This window comes from Hermetia illucens, chromosome 3 (assembly GCF_905115235.1).
Source record: "Hermetia illucens chromosome 3, iHerIll2.2.curated.20191125, whole genome shotgun sequence".
NCBI lineage: Eukaryota > Metazoa > Arthropoda > Insecta > Diptera > Stratiomyidae > Hermetia > Hermetia illucens.
The window spans coordinates 171,022,470-171,036,211 of NC_051851.1; the positions used below are offsets into that span (position 1 = coordinate 171,022,470).

The 13,742-nt window shown below is 44.9% G+C and overlaps 1 protein-coding gene across 1 annotated transcript in view; it reads left to right on the top strand.

Annotated features, from left to right (window-relative positions):
• Window positions 1–13,742, top strand: part of LOC119653208 — a 307,226-nt gene that overhangs the window by 70,603 nt on the left and 222,881 nt on the right. The window contains exon 2 of the mRNA XM_038057775.1: window positions 4,592–4,642. The gene's annotated coding sequence lies outside the window, so the exon portion shown is untranslated. The remainder of the gene's footprint in view (window positions 1–4,591; window positions 4,643–13,742) is intronic.

Genomic DNA, 13,742 nt, shown 5'->3' on the forward strand with positions numbered 1-13,742 from the left:
CGATGGTAAACGACCAAAAGGCTTGATACGCTAGATGGGGATTTAAAAGTTTCAAGATTCCATCCAGATCAAACATTTGATAGGGCCAAGTTTTTTTTTTTTGGAGTAGGGTAGGTGAATGCGTTTACGCACAGAGTGTTGGACTCCCGCAAAAGCACGCTGGCGGACTACCAACTAAACACCTCCCTGTCATCAGAGAACTAGCCTGGAACCGTTTGACACATTACTTCGGGCTAGCCCTCCCGCTCTCCCGGCTTTGGGAGCCTTCAAGTCAGGGAATTCCTTTCACCAACGGGAGGGGAGGGGAAGAAGGGAGTTGTAAGTTCAGGGAACCCCTTACCGTCCGATCCCTCTGCCGGTCGAGTTCAATCTTCTTCGTAGTAAGAAGAGCCCGAACATAATGCGCAATACGTTTCCAGCTGCCAGCGCTCTTCAGCATCTCTCTGACAATGTTGTCTGGAGAGAGCTCCCCTGTGTCTGCATAAAGCTGCTGGCGGAGGCCATCCCACCTCTCGCAAGAGAAAAAGGTGTGCTCAGCGTCATCCGGCACTATTGCAGAACACACAATCAGGAGATCGCGCCTTCCCAACCCTGTGCAGGTAAGACTGAAAACCTCCATGCCCACTTAGAAGTTGGGTAAGGAAGTAATCAATCTCACCGCGCTTTCTGTTCAACCACGGGTCTAATTTGTCGATGAGCCGCGCAGTCCACTTGCCCCTTGGCTCATTTTGCCAAGAAACTTGCCACTCGTTAAGGGTGCGTTGACGTTCTTCACGGGCAACCACTTCTCTTAAGTTTTCGCCCTTACGGCGATAGATAGCTTTGCGCTCCTTGGCAAGGAGGGCAACGGGGATCACTCCCGCAATCACCATCACAGCCGGTTCGGAGACAGTGCGATAAGCAGACGCCACTCGCAAAGCTCCCCGCCTCTGCACTTGAGCTAGGCGTTTACGATGCACCTCCTTGTCAAGGGCATCAGCCCATACCTCCGCACCATAGAGAAGGACGGACTGCGTTGCTCCCATGAGGAGACGTCTCCTAGTTGATATAGGGCCGCCCACATTCGCCATTAGCCGACTCAAGGCCGCGACTCCTGTTGCAGCCCTGTCCGCGGCTGCTTTGATTTGCTCGAAGAAGCTCATCTTCGAGTCGAGCATTAAACCAAGGTATTTAACCGCTGGTTTTGACTCTATAGTCAACTCGCCGATCGATATGGGACGCAAGGTCGGGATTCTCCTTCTGGTCAGAATGACTACTTCGGTTTTTTCCAGCGCAAGGTTGAAACCGTGAGCAGTCATCCATCCGCTTACCCGTCGCATCAATATGCCAAGTCTGCTTTGCGCCTGTTCAACAGTGCGTCCGGCAACAAGTGCCGCAACGTCGTCTGCATAACCGACCAGGCGCGACTCTTCAGGCATATCGAGTCTCAGCAGACTATCGTAGGAAGCGTTCCAGAGGTCCGGCCCTAGGATGGATCCCTGCGCTACTCCCGACGTGATTTCCATCCTCCTCTGGCCCTCTAGCGTCTCATAGAACAGGGAGCGGCCTTTCAGATAATCCTTCAATATCCGCAAGAGATAGCTTGGCACGTGAAAGGAGTTCTCTAGTGTGCCCAGCATATCTGTCCATCTTACGGAATTGAAGGCATTTCTGACGTCAAGCGTTATGAGGAGCACTATCCGTCGAGATCGGCGGCTGTGTGCCCCGGCTCGATTAAACGCATCTACGACCTCCATAACAGCATCCACTGTAGATTTCCCTGTTCTAAACCCGAACTGCCTTGCGGATAAGTCCCCGGCAACACGGATCGCTTCAGCGAATCTACCCCTGATGAGCTTCTCGAGCACTTTTCCGGCCGTGTCAAGCATACACAGCGGTCGGTATGCAGACGGGAGCTCCGGATCTCCTTTACCCTTACGGATTAACGCGAGTCTGGCCACTTTCCAGCGAGAAGGAAAAATGCCCTCCTTCAAGCACGCGTTGAACGCTTCGAGCAGCAATTCTGGCCGTTGGCGGAACACCAGTTTGTAAACTTCCGCCGGGATGCCATCAGGGCCTGGCGCCTTCCTGTTTTTCATAGTGAGAACCGCTTCTTCGAGTTCTCCCATTGTGAAAAGGGGGCAATCCACGAGGCTTTCCGCGCTGTTTACATCAACCCGTACAGGGTGTCTGGGGAACAATGCCCGCACAATGCGGTCCATCTGGTCGGTGCTCAGTATGCAGGGCTTCCGCAGAGCCCCGATTTTCCGAGTGACAAGCTTATAGCCAAGTCCCCACGGGTCATCATTCACCTCATTAACGAGATTTTGCCAGCCGCGAGCTTTGCTTTTATTTATAGCGCTGCGGAGTCTCCTTTTCGCTGATCTATATTGTGCCTTTATGGCACATGCCTCCTCGTTGGCGTACAAGCGTTGTGCCAAACGGCGGAGCTTATGACACTCCTTCCGTAGGTCGGCAATTTCCGCCGTCCACCAGTACATAGAAGGCTTGTCGCGCCTGGGGCCCCTCCGGGGCATGGAAGCCTCACACGCCGCCGTTATCAGATTCATCACTGAACTCACGACGGTGTCAGCTGCGACACCACCACCAAGTGGTGGTAGTGCCAAGTGGTGAGGTAGATCACGACGAGCCAACCTCGTTGTGTACAGGACAAAGGCTGAAGAAGAAGAAGGAGAGGTCTCTTTCCGGAGATCACGCAGCAGATGAAAGTGAATCATTGTATTTGGGGCCCGACTACACGCTCTGAAGAACAGTATATTTTTTGCGCCGCAGCGATTGCCAAAAAATCGACTGTAGTTGGAATGTTCATGATTGCTGACATCTGGAACAAAAAGTTGGCAAGTAAGTTATCTTCACCGGACACATGTTGAATGTGGGAAGTAAGCTGGCTTATGAAATTAGATGCTGTAATTGACTAGGTGATGCTTTGTTGGGCTTTTTCGGTAAGGCAAATGAGAGGCTATGGTCTGTGAACAAGGTAAACGGTTTGCCATCAAGGGAAAAACGGACTGATTTGATGGTTGGGTACGCGGTTAATAGCCAGGGATTGTAGGAACCGTAGTTGCATTGAAGCGGATTCAACTGCTATGGGAAAAATTTAAGACTGCCAGCTTTGCTTTATCTTCTACTGTAGATCAACATTTACTGCGATGTCTAAAGCATCGCCAAACGATCTAGCATCTACCAGCTGCTACTTCGCGGTCTAAAATGCCTGGATTACTTCTGTAGACTACAGAGTCCCCGCGATTCTTTGGTTCGAGGCACTGACAGCAAGGCATCAAGGTGCGCTGGTGGTGGGCGGCTTTGGACGGGAAAGGCAGTAGTAGGTTACCATGCTTAGGAACCTTATGAGGTCTTTTACTGTATTAGGCAGCGGAAAGCTCGTCACCGCGTGTACCCTGTTTGGGTGAGGTTGTGTGCCTAGAGATTTCACCTTTTTAACATTGAGAGCTAAGCCTTGGTCAAAGAAGCGCTGAAAATTACACTCTAGATGTGTCAAGTGTCCAGACTCGGTGAAGTAGGCGACCAAAATTTCATCGAAGTAGACAAAGCAGATATCGAAGTTTTGTAGCACAGGGTGAGTGAGTTATTGGCATGTTTGGGGCGCGGTGCAGTGGCCAAAAGTCATCCGTGGGAATGACAAGAGTCCTAAGGGCTGCCTTTGGAATATCTTCGGGAACTGCAACAATTTATAGGCATGCTTGGTGAGATCCAAGGTCGAGAAAACAGCAGAATTTGGGTACCCGTCCGAAGGCGCATTCAGCCGTCTGTAATCTCCGCAGCGTCTGAGTTTCACTACTTGATTTGGGGAACAGATAGTATGGAAATGACCAAATGCGGCTGGAAGCTCTTCATATACCCTACTTAGTTAATTCGTTGGACTCTTTCCACACAACAGCGAGCTTCTGGATTGAAAAAGGACGCATCTTGAAGAGAAAATTGGGGAACCAGTATTATTGATCTGGCGCTGAACATCATGCTTAATTTGTTTGGTGTGGAGACTGGAAGACTGGCTGAGACTTCTGCCCCTGTGTCCACCGGGAAATTGTGTCTGCTAAGAGGGTCGTACACTGTTAGGCGACGTGTGGCTGCACTTTGGGTAGACGTCGCCTTGTCGCCCATCGAACTAAGTTTATTTGGTGCCCCCAGAAACGTGCATGGGATGGTATATTTAGTGACCTGACCTGCAAACGTGCGATGGTACCATCACACGCCGAAGTTCGGACCACGGTGCTTGACTACCCGGACGCTCATTTCTTGTGGTGGAGGTTGAAAGTGATCTCGGTCGTCCATTCCAACGGAAAGCAAAGCATTCTTGAATTTCTTCCCTTCTATAATTTAGAGCAAACTGATAACCCTGCGGCATCGAGGGTACTGGGGAGACACTTTCGCAAAGATCTGCAATTTGAGAAAGAATCCGAACATAGGTTGGATTCGAGAGTACATAGAGAGGTCAAATCTCTAACCACATGGCCGCTGTATCCCAATTAAGCTTTTGAAAATTGCCCATCACATAAGTTTTCAGTTATTCACCTCTTCAAATTTTAGGATCATTTCCATTAACTTTTCTATTTCAACTTATTCATTTCAGGAGCTACAGAACTGAAGTTTCAAGAAACGCCGTGGGATTCGTCCTCACCGAGTAAGTAATTAGTTCTATTGTTCTCTGCCTTGAATAAACTTTTCATCCTGAACAACCAAAGTTTTAAGTTAATCATATCTAAAGATACTCTTTCATCATTTGAAGAGAAGATTTCAATTGAATGGAAGCAGAGTATGATGACGGTAAGGATAATAGATTCCACGTTCCCACAACTTGTGACTACCATGAACCTCTGGAAAATTTCCAGATTATACCCTCTAAATTCCGCGATCCTTTCGTGAAGGTTAATCATGTTACTTGGCGGTTAATTATGTATCATGTTGAGAGAACTTTCAAGTATGGTGGATGTTAGGAAAGTTCAGATCTATACCGGGCGTAAGTACAAATTGGTGACGGATATATGAATTATGGGAAGAAAGGATATCACGTTTAATATGCATACATAGTATATGAAAATTGAGAGTGCTATCCGTTCAGGAAGTATTGAAGCAGGAATATGACGTGCCTTATTCATAATGGATGAACTCATGTTTGCCCTTTTCAGATATTCATCTTTCAAAAACATTTCTAATTACGGATAAAGGTTGCATAGCTAAGAGGTCAAATCAGAGCTGAAAGGGTAATTGAACTGGCTTTTGTTTTTTGGGTTGCACCGAACTCAAGGTAAGGATAGGATTGTGTTCTAAAGGTTTTCTATTTTCTTTGTATCGAAACTAATTTAAACGGGATGGACTACTCATTGTGAAAATTGGTGAGGAGGGGGTAACCTATATAACGACGAAATCTATGAGTGATACGGTTACCATTTGTTTGTGCATAAAATCCGACTCAATAGGTTAGGGTAGGTGATTCACTTAATTCGTGTGTGTGGCGATGAGCCAGTCTATAAGACAATATCTATGGTGGAAAGGGAAGATGCGGAAGACCCCGCTTCAAATGGAGCGATAGCGTAGGCCAGGATCTAGAGATCTTTCAGGGATAATTGATGGACCTCGCCGCAAAACCGGGATGTCTGGAGTTCCTTATTAAGGCAGATCTAAATGGCGTTGATGACGATCATAATAAGAGGAGAGTAGTCGGAGTGGGAGAAGTCAATGAAGAAATACAGCTGCAACAATAAGAGTCAATAAGGTTGTGACAATTATACATTGGAGCTAGGGGGTTGGGGTTCAAAAAATTATGGTGGCTGCTTTGAAAAGTCGATATAGTTCAGCGATTTATGCAATTTTATTCTTCTTCTCTATTGAATTCAAGGAGGTATGATATAATTGATTCAAACTCTCGGTGTGCGTTATCTCGGCGCTCTTTCTATGCATAGAACGTTGCGAAGGTGAACACCGAGATGTAGGATCACGCTGGAGAGTACCCGTAAATTTAGTTATGAACCTGATATCGATGGTCTGCAGATGGCCTAGACGTGGCAAACCTTCCATCTATTGGTGTAAGGCGGAAATTGCAAGCTCCGGAAGGAGTCCCACAGAATCCGCCGATTAATACAACGTCTAAACGGCTGGGAGTAGGCATGTACCATAAAGACAGAGTACAGCCAAAAGGAGCCTCCGCAGTGCAATAAATAGGAGTATGGCTCGTTGCTGGTCGACGATGTGAATGGGGCCCTTGGGAACTTGGTTACAAACTATAAACCCAAAAAATCGGCACTCTGTGGAAATCATGTCCACTTAAGGCCAAGCAGATACGGAATGATGACGTCGTTCTCTATAAAAGAGTTGGAATAGGCAGTCCTCTCTATGAACACCAAGAAGGCGCCAGGGCCCGATGGTGTTCTAGCAGAGATATACAGACTGATGTTCCAAAATCGGCCAGACCTTCTGCTCGTCGAATCCAACGCTTGCCTGAAAGAGGACAGTTTCTCTTGTTGTTGGAAGGTGGCGAGGCTTGTGCTGATCAGCGAAGGGAAAGGCGATCCTGAGTTGCCGTCTTCATACCGCCCACTTTGTATGCTTGACACTGCTGGGAAAGTGCTGGAAGAGCTTATCAGAAGTAGACTCGTTGAAATGACATGCGCTGCTGGACACTCAGCTCCACGACAGTTCGGTTTTAGAGCAGGGAGATCGACAGTTGTTGCTGTCTTGTAAGTCGTGGATGCCGCTCGTCGAGCACACATAGCCACCGAGCTCAACGGCTGGTGTACCTTGAAACGCTTGACGTCAGAAACGACTTTAATTCCCTAAAATGGAAACACATTCTAGGCACACTAAACAATACTTTCCACGTGCCAAACTATCTTTTATGGATATTGAGGGACTATCTGTGGAACCGCTCTCTGTTCAATGAAAAGCTCTTAGGAGGATGGAGGTCGAGGATGGACGGCGCTTGTTGCTGGACGCATTCTCGAATAGGCGCAAAGTAGACTTGCGGATGGATGACAGTTCATGGTTTCAACCTTGGACTGGAAAAAACCGAAGGGGTGAGCCTAATTAAAAAGATAATTCCGGCTTTGGGGCTCATATCGTTCGGCGAGTCGATAATCGAGTCAAAGAAAAGTTAACTTACTTGGCGCCACGTTCAGAAACTTCACATTAGAGGAAAGCGATAATCTTTGTTCATTTAGCCACGGGAGGTGAATTCGTGCACCCTTGACTTGGTAGTAAATAACATTAGCTCTGTTTTGATCGAGTTTATACCAATGAATGAATGATATCGGCGTTGATGACCGTTCTCTGTAGGTAATTAAGGATAACAAAAGCCAGTTGATCAGCGTAGTAATATCAATGGAAAATCTGTTGGGATCCCTAAAGGAAGATTATGGATGTCGAAAAGGCAGAAGCAAGACTTCTACCCTTTGAAGAGAAGAGACTGAACGATGTCGACCCGGGAATTCTGGCGAACAGCGAGTCATAGACTGATGAATAGTGAACTAGAGACAAGCACCAGGTCAGAGGAGTCCTAAAAATTGATGGGGCACTAAGAGAGCCCTTGTAAAACTCTACTATGCAAAAGTTGCATCTGCAGTAAATGCTAAAGCAATTTCCAAGAAGGCATTGGAAAAATTAGAGTTCAACGACTCTAAGCGAACGAGGGGCAGATGCGCAGCCTACCAGAAAGAGACATGGTAGACATTTTGAAATCCAACTTAAAGTATATATCTCGTTTAGAGTCCCTTATTTGGGATCCCGTGGCTTAGTAATATGTTAGAAATACACAATGCGAAAATGGCGCCAATACTTGTGACTAGCACCTTGCAAAGATCTTAGTTACAATAGACAAAAGTCAGCATCATGAATGGTTCAACTTCAATGTTACAAGTATCGAGCGAGGATCGAAACAGAAAATCCCTCATTCGGAAAAATAAAGCGAGGACTTTTCTTCTTTTTCCTATGCCTTTCTTCCGTTCACAAGCGGGGTCGGCTTGTCGGGATCGATTTCGCCACTTTGTTTTATCAAAAGCCTGTTCTGGATGCAATTGCGAGGCTTTCAAATCGCCATCTAGTGTATCAAGCCACCGTGGTTTTGGTCGGCCTTTTGGTCGTTTAGACCAAACTTGGCATCGAAAGACGTCTCCTTCGCAATTTTTCCACGGTCGGTGCAACCCCATATCGATCGCGGTTATTCTCATTTCGAATGCAAAATTTTCGTCTCCAATATCGCAAGACGCCGTTCGTTGCCTTTTAAGGTCAGCCAACACTCAGAATAATAGAGGGTGACAGGGCGGACGATCAAGCGAAAATAACGTGCTGACGATCAGAGAAACAAAACGAGATAATTTTAGGAAATTCTGTGAGGACATCAGATGAATCAAGAAAATATGCAGTGAATGAAGGGTTTTAGCTAAGAACAGAACAATATCTTTTATCTGTTACCAATAATGTGGCGGGTAGGGTATAATTACTTCTCAAAACTAATTTGACAGCATTATTCCGTACGAAACTCCGATAATAGATGAACCAAGTAGGAAAGCCAGAGACTGGACACTTCAGGAATGAAAGGTTTCGTGTATTATTTCTAATATTTCAACATTCGAGTGGATATTTGTCCCCTTACCACCTAGCACATAATATATATGCATATATTATGTCGAAATAGTCACTTTCGCGCATTAGTGAAAAACTACTCTTTTGTATATATGGAGATCCTCTTTGATTTCACATAGAACGATGTAATTCAGTGGATGCATGGAGGTTCACAGTTCCCATCTTTTTACTAAATTTGGTGTCTATCGGTATAGTCGCTTGTGAGAAAAATGCTTGTGATAGGTGACAGACATACAGACAGGCGAACAGACAAACAGTTCCCCGATAGAGAGATTCATTTCTGCAGCAATCCCCCTTTTACTTATTACCTAGTATTTTTTATCATTTTCACAGTTTTACTTCCAATTTCATGGATCAAAATTTCTACCCAAAACCCATCAATCTCCAGCAACCCTGAGTCCGATTTAATAATTTTACAATTTTATATATTTGGAAACAAAATAATAAATAACCTTTCTTCTCATATTTAGTATTGCGATGCTACGTACTTTTTATTTTTAGCGTCCAATTCGATGCATTTTTTTTTAGCCAAGCGTCTTTCAGTCTATTTTTCAAGGGAAGGAAAAAGTTTTATTTCTTAGTCCGGGGGAAACCGGCTATTTAAATGACTCATTAGGAGAGAAAGTTTTAGGATCTAAAGGCGGACGGTAGTTTCTTTTTAATCGAGACTAAATTTCTGGGGTTGCGAGTTGATTTGTTGGGAAAAGAAATTTGTTGATGGGTATAAAAAAAGAAAACGTTACAATATTGATTGGGATGATTCTGAGAAATCGCAATCTTTTCGAAGTGACAGCTCCGCGATTGGTTAGAACTGATTTGAATATTATTCTGTTTTCTTTGTTTTTTTTTTTTGAAAACAAGAAAGCTGGACCCTTTGTATCTTAAATAAAAAAAATCTGCTGTGAAAATTTATATATCGAGAGTTCCTTATTGTCATTAGGGAGACATTTATCTTGAGGATTTGGTGGACTTTTTCTGGATGTTTATGGTCATCTACGGCTCAAAAGACACTTATGCTGGTGGGGTACTAATAGAGCCTGTTTGGTGGGCTGCTGTCCTATTTGTAATTGGAGTTTTTTATCTTTATAGACCGTTTGCCAATTTTGCTCTGGCATTTGGCTGTGCTGTTTGAAGAAGAAACGGTGGTAAGCCTGACGCGCTGACATCAAGGACCCCATGAAGAATTTGTTTTCCTGATGGGTGATGATATCTGAAAATTGGCAGGTGGTATTATCCTTAAGTCGGGTCAATATTGGCTTATACATGATGTGTACTTATGGTTAATTTTCTTTTTTTTTCCATATTCACTCTTTCTTCTTTTTGATTTGGTCTTCGGCTGATGTTGAATGATCAAATTGTATGTATCTTTCTGCCGCTGCCCTTCTTTCTGCCGCTGCCCTTCTTTCTAGCTCCCCGCCGAGTTCATACTTCCACACTCTTATTTAAATAGCCGGTACATACCGAATCAGGATAGGAACAAAAGGCTGCTCCTCATTGGCAGCTGATATATTGGATGAGGATCTGAACCGGACCTTCCCTCTTCGATTTTTCGGTAAATTCCCACTTGCTTCCCTAACAACATTTTAGATACTGCTGTATACCCAATCCATTTCGTAAGACATGTCAAGTTTTTTGCATGATGTGAGAGGGACTGGAGTACCCAAAAAGACTCCTCCCACATCCTCAACCGCGGTGAGCACAGAGGAATGCACACACGTGTTGATGGGAAAGACCATTGGCTCTGCATGATCTGCTTTTACTATTTTTCTGTTATTGAGATATTCCTGCCGTGGTGTCGACCGTAGTCAATCCGGACATCATTTTGTCCATCTCCAATGCTGGTTATTAGCGAAACTGTTGTAGGATTATTTTTCTACCCTCCAGTTGGCTGGAGTAAGTTGGAATCGACTGATATTTTTGGGGATTGGCATTACATTTTTTAAAGTTTTGTGTAAAACAAAACCTTATTAAAATCGGTTTACTGTCTCTCTGTCTGTCTGTCAAACCCATTTTCCTCGGAGACGGTTGTAGAGATTGACACCAAATTTGGTGGAAAGGTGGGAACCATGAACACTCACGCATACAGAGAGCTACATCATCCTGGATCGAATTTGAGGAGGAGGGGGTCCACGCAAAAAGGGGGTGTACATTTTTTTTAATTTTCAGGTGATAGTATGTCGAAAGGAGTAAGCGAACTGATGAACCAGTTTTTACGGCTCTTCGCTTTAAAAGTCATTAATGCCTGATTATTTATTTAATTATAACCCTTAAGCCGATGAATAAAATTCAAACAAATATCATTGCCAGAAGTCTACATGGAAAACTTCAACACCTCCACCACAAGTCTCCCCGTCCCATTGCCTCTCGGCTAAAAAGGCGAACTTCATCCAAGGATGAATTCCCGGAATTTCCAGAATAAATCAAATTAGTCTTCTACAAAAATATTTGGCAGATGTTCATTCCTCAGAACCAATTTCAAATAAAATTATTTAACGCTCTCATATGTTGTCATTTCCATGACTACGGTGCCGACCTTGTAAAATGTTCAAACGAGCAGGTAAAGTGCTAATAAAGGACTCCTGCCTGAGATTCAAAGGTTTCTTCACATCTTCCCGGGCTTAATAAAAATTCGGCTTCCATACATTCAAATAAAATTCATAGAACAACTCTTGAGCCTATTTTGGGTAAGCTCATTTTTCCGGAATATTTTCGTAATTCCATCGCTAGGATATTTTCAAAGGAATTCAATCGACTCAATTTTGTTATTATGCTCGTATACCTTCCCCGACAAGTGTTGGGCTGGCATGTGATGTTCCTTCACGTAGTAATCCATAGTCAGGAGGCTACGTGTGCTAGGGAAATGCTTTCGATTTTTACAGATATAAAATTTCCACGTGTAGCCAAGTGAAATCCTTGTAAGGGTATGTACCCTGTACGTATCTTCATGATCTGAATAATATCGAAATTTAATGAAATTGCAAACTTTAAATAAGAAAATTGAACTCGTGACAGCGACAAGCACTTGGGTGAGATCCAGTGAATGTTGGGAAACCGCTTTCCAAGTTTTCCTACGTGATTCAAAAAACCAGTCCGGCCCTTTCATCATCAGCTTTCGACCCTTCCACGTCTTGGGGACGAGAAAATTACAACCATCTCCCCGAAATGTGAGAATTGTAAAACTAATCAAAATCTGGAGGACTTGGAGCAAGGACACAATTGAAAGCCGTATCAATCAATGTTTTGGAACAAGGACTTTCCTGCACTCGTCCACGCTTATCTGGCCTCTGATTTATGTGTGTATGTCAACATAGCATCTGGCCTAGTGGCACTTTCGCCTGTAATTGAATCCATCACAATGCCTGAGAAGCGAAGGACTCAAGATCCTCATTGTCACCGCTAAAAGCTTCTTTCGACTGATTACTATGAAGAATTCCACAAAAGTTTCGATTTTCCAAAGAATGCGGAGCGATGAAAGCAAGGACACTCCACTAAGGAAGCCAAGGAAGGTGAAAGGCAACTTGACCTTGCTTAAGAAAAATCTCAACGGGTGACAAGGTATTGGAACATGCGTTCCCTTCAAGTGCCATTTCTCTCGTTCATGAGTGATCCAAGTTGGCAAGGACAGGGACAAGCATCCTTAAGGACACCGGCACGACCGGCGTGGGTTCAAATGCAATAAAGTGAAAGGGTTTAATTTTCGTAACGAAAATTCATGTTACAATGAATACATTACTTGAGGTAAAATTTTGTTCAAGGATGGAAAAAGGCAAACTGGAGAAATTAGATTGGATTTTTTTTTTGGTCCGGAAATGGTAGTTTTTAGGTTCCAGCGAATGGATGAATGCTTGGAGTTATGATGGAGTTAGGAACAAGCTTGAAGTCAGTAGAAGTTATGAATAATTTGTTGGCTGGATCGGGAGTACCAGTTACTTTCCTTTCTGTATTATGGTGGTAGTAGCTCAAGGGGATGCTGGGGATTAGATTTTAAAAGAGATTCAAATGAAGAGCAGCTGCGAAAGGTGTATGTGGTGGGCATGTATGGCATAAGGTAACCTTAACTGATAAATTTCGTAGGAAATTCATTTTTAAGACATCAAATCAGATGTCATACTTGTGTAGGTGGTTGCGGTTGCGGGACATATCACTCGGTTGTCGAAATTCCTTCAGAGTTTCATCCCTCCTACAATATTTTGAGGTAGGGATTTCCAGTTCGATCCACACGTAGGCTATCCTGGGATGAAAGTCCGGGGGGGGGGGGGGTTTAACGTGAGCACCTGCCGTGTAGGCATAATCCCACGGTCCTCTTTGGACACGAATTGATTTTTGGACCACAATCAGAACCCCGCCATGCGAGCACAGTGGTCCTGGTTTATACTGAGTGCAGACTCAGCATTCATACCAGTGGATGCGAGGCCTATCTAACACCTCTACTGCAACTAAGGGGTACGGCACCTCATGAAACTCCCACTAGGGAACCAACCACAAATAACCGGACCGAGAACACATCCTCCAAGAATTCTCCTGGAGCATATGCTCTCAGAGGGCCATCCCGGTTCCCATGGTACCAGATAACCTCCGGTGAGGCTTCGTGGCAGAGCCACTTCAGATGAGTCCCTTGCAGACACGGGTCTGATCGCCCTCCTCAAATACGTGGGGACGGAACTCCCCAACGGGTTAACTAGAATCAGCCCGAGGGGGAGAACCGTAACGGAACCTTTCACCAGCTAACTACCACTCTGCGTACAATACAACACAAAGGACATCACAAGACAACACTAATACCAAACACACAAGACTGATTGCTAACCACCACGGCCACTAGGCCATTCGCCCATCAACTGCAAGCGAAGCAGCGTCGACGATCTCTCTCCTTCGTCCGAAGGAAGCACGCGCATTTAAGTATCCCACTGCTAGCAAGGCACTGGCTAACATCGAAGACACCGTCCAATACGTGGACGCCCATGTCGTCTAGATTGCGGATGTCACGGTACGCTAGACAGACACAGAGAACATGTAACCATTCCTCCGAGTCAGCCCCACATAAAACACAGCCCTGACTGGAGGTAAGGTTGCGCTTGAAGAGGAACTCATTCAAGCTGCCGTGCCCCGTCAGGAGGAAGCCCATCTCGAACCCGAAGTCCACGACG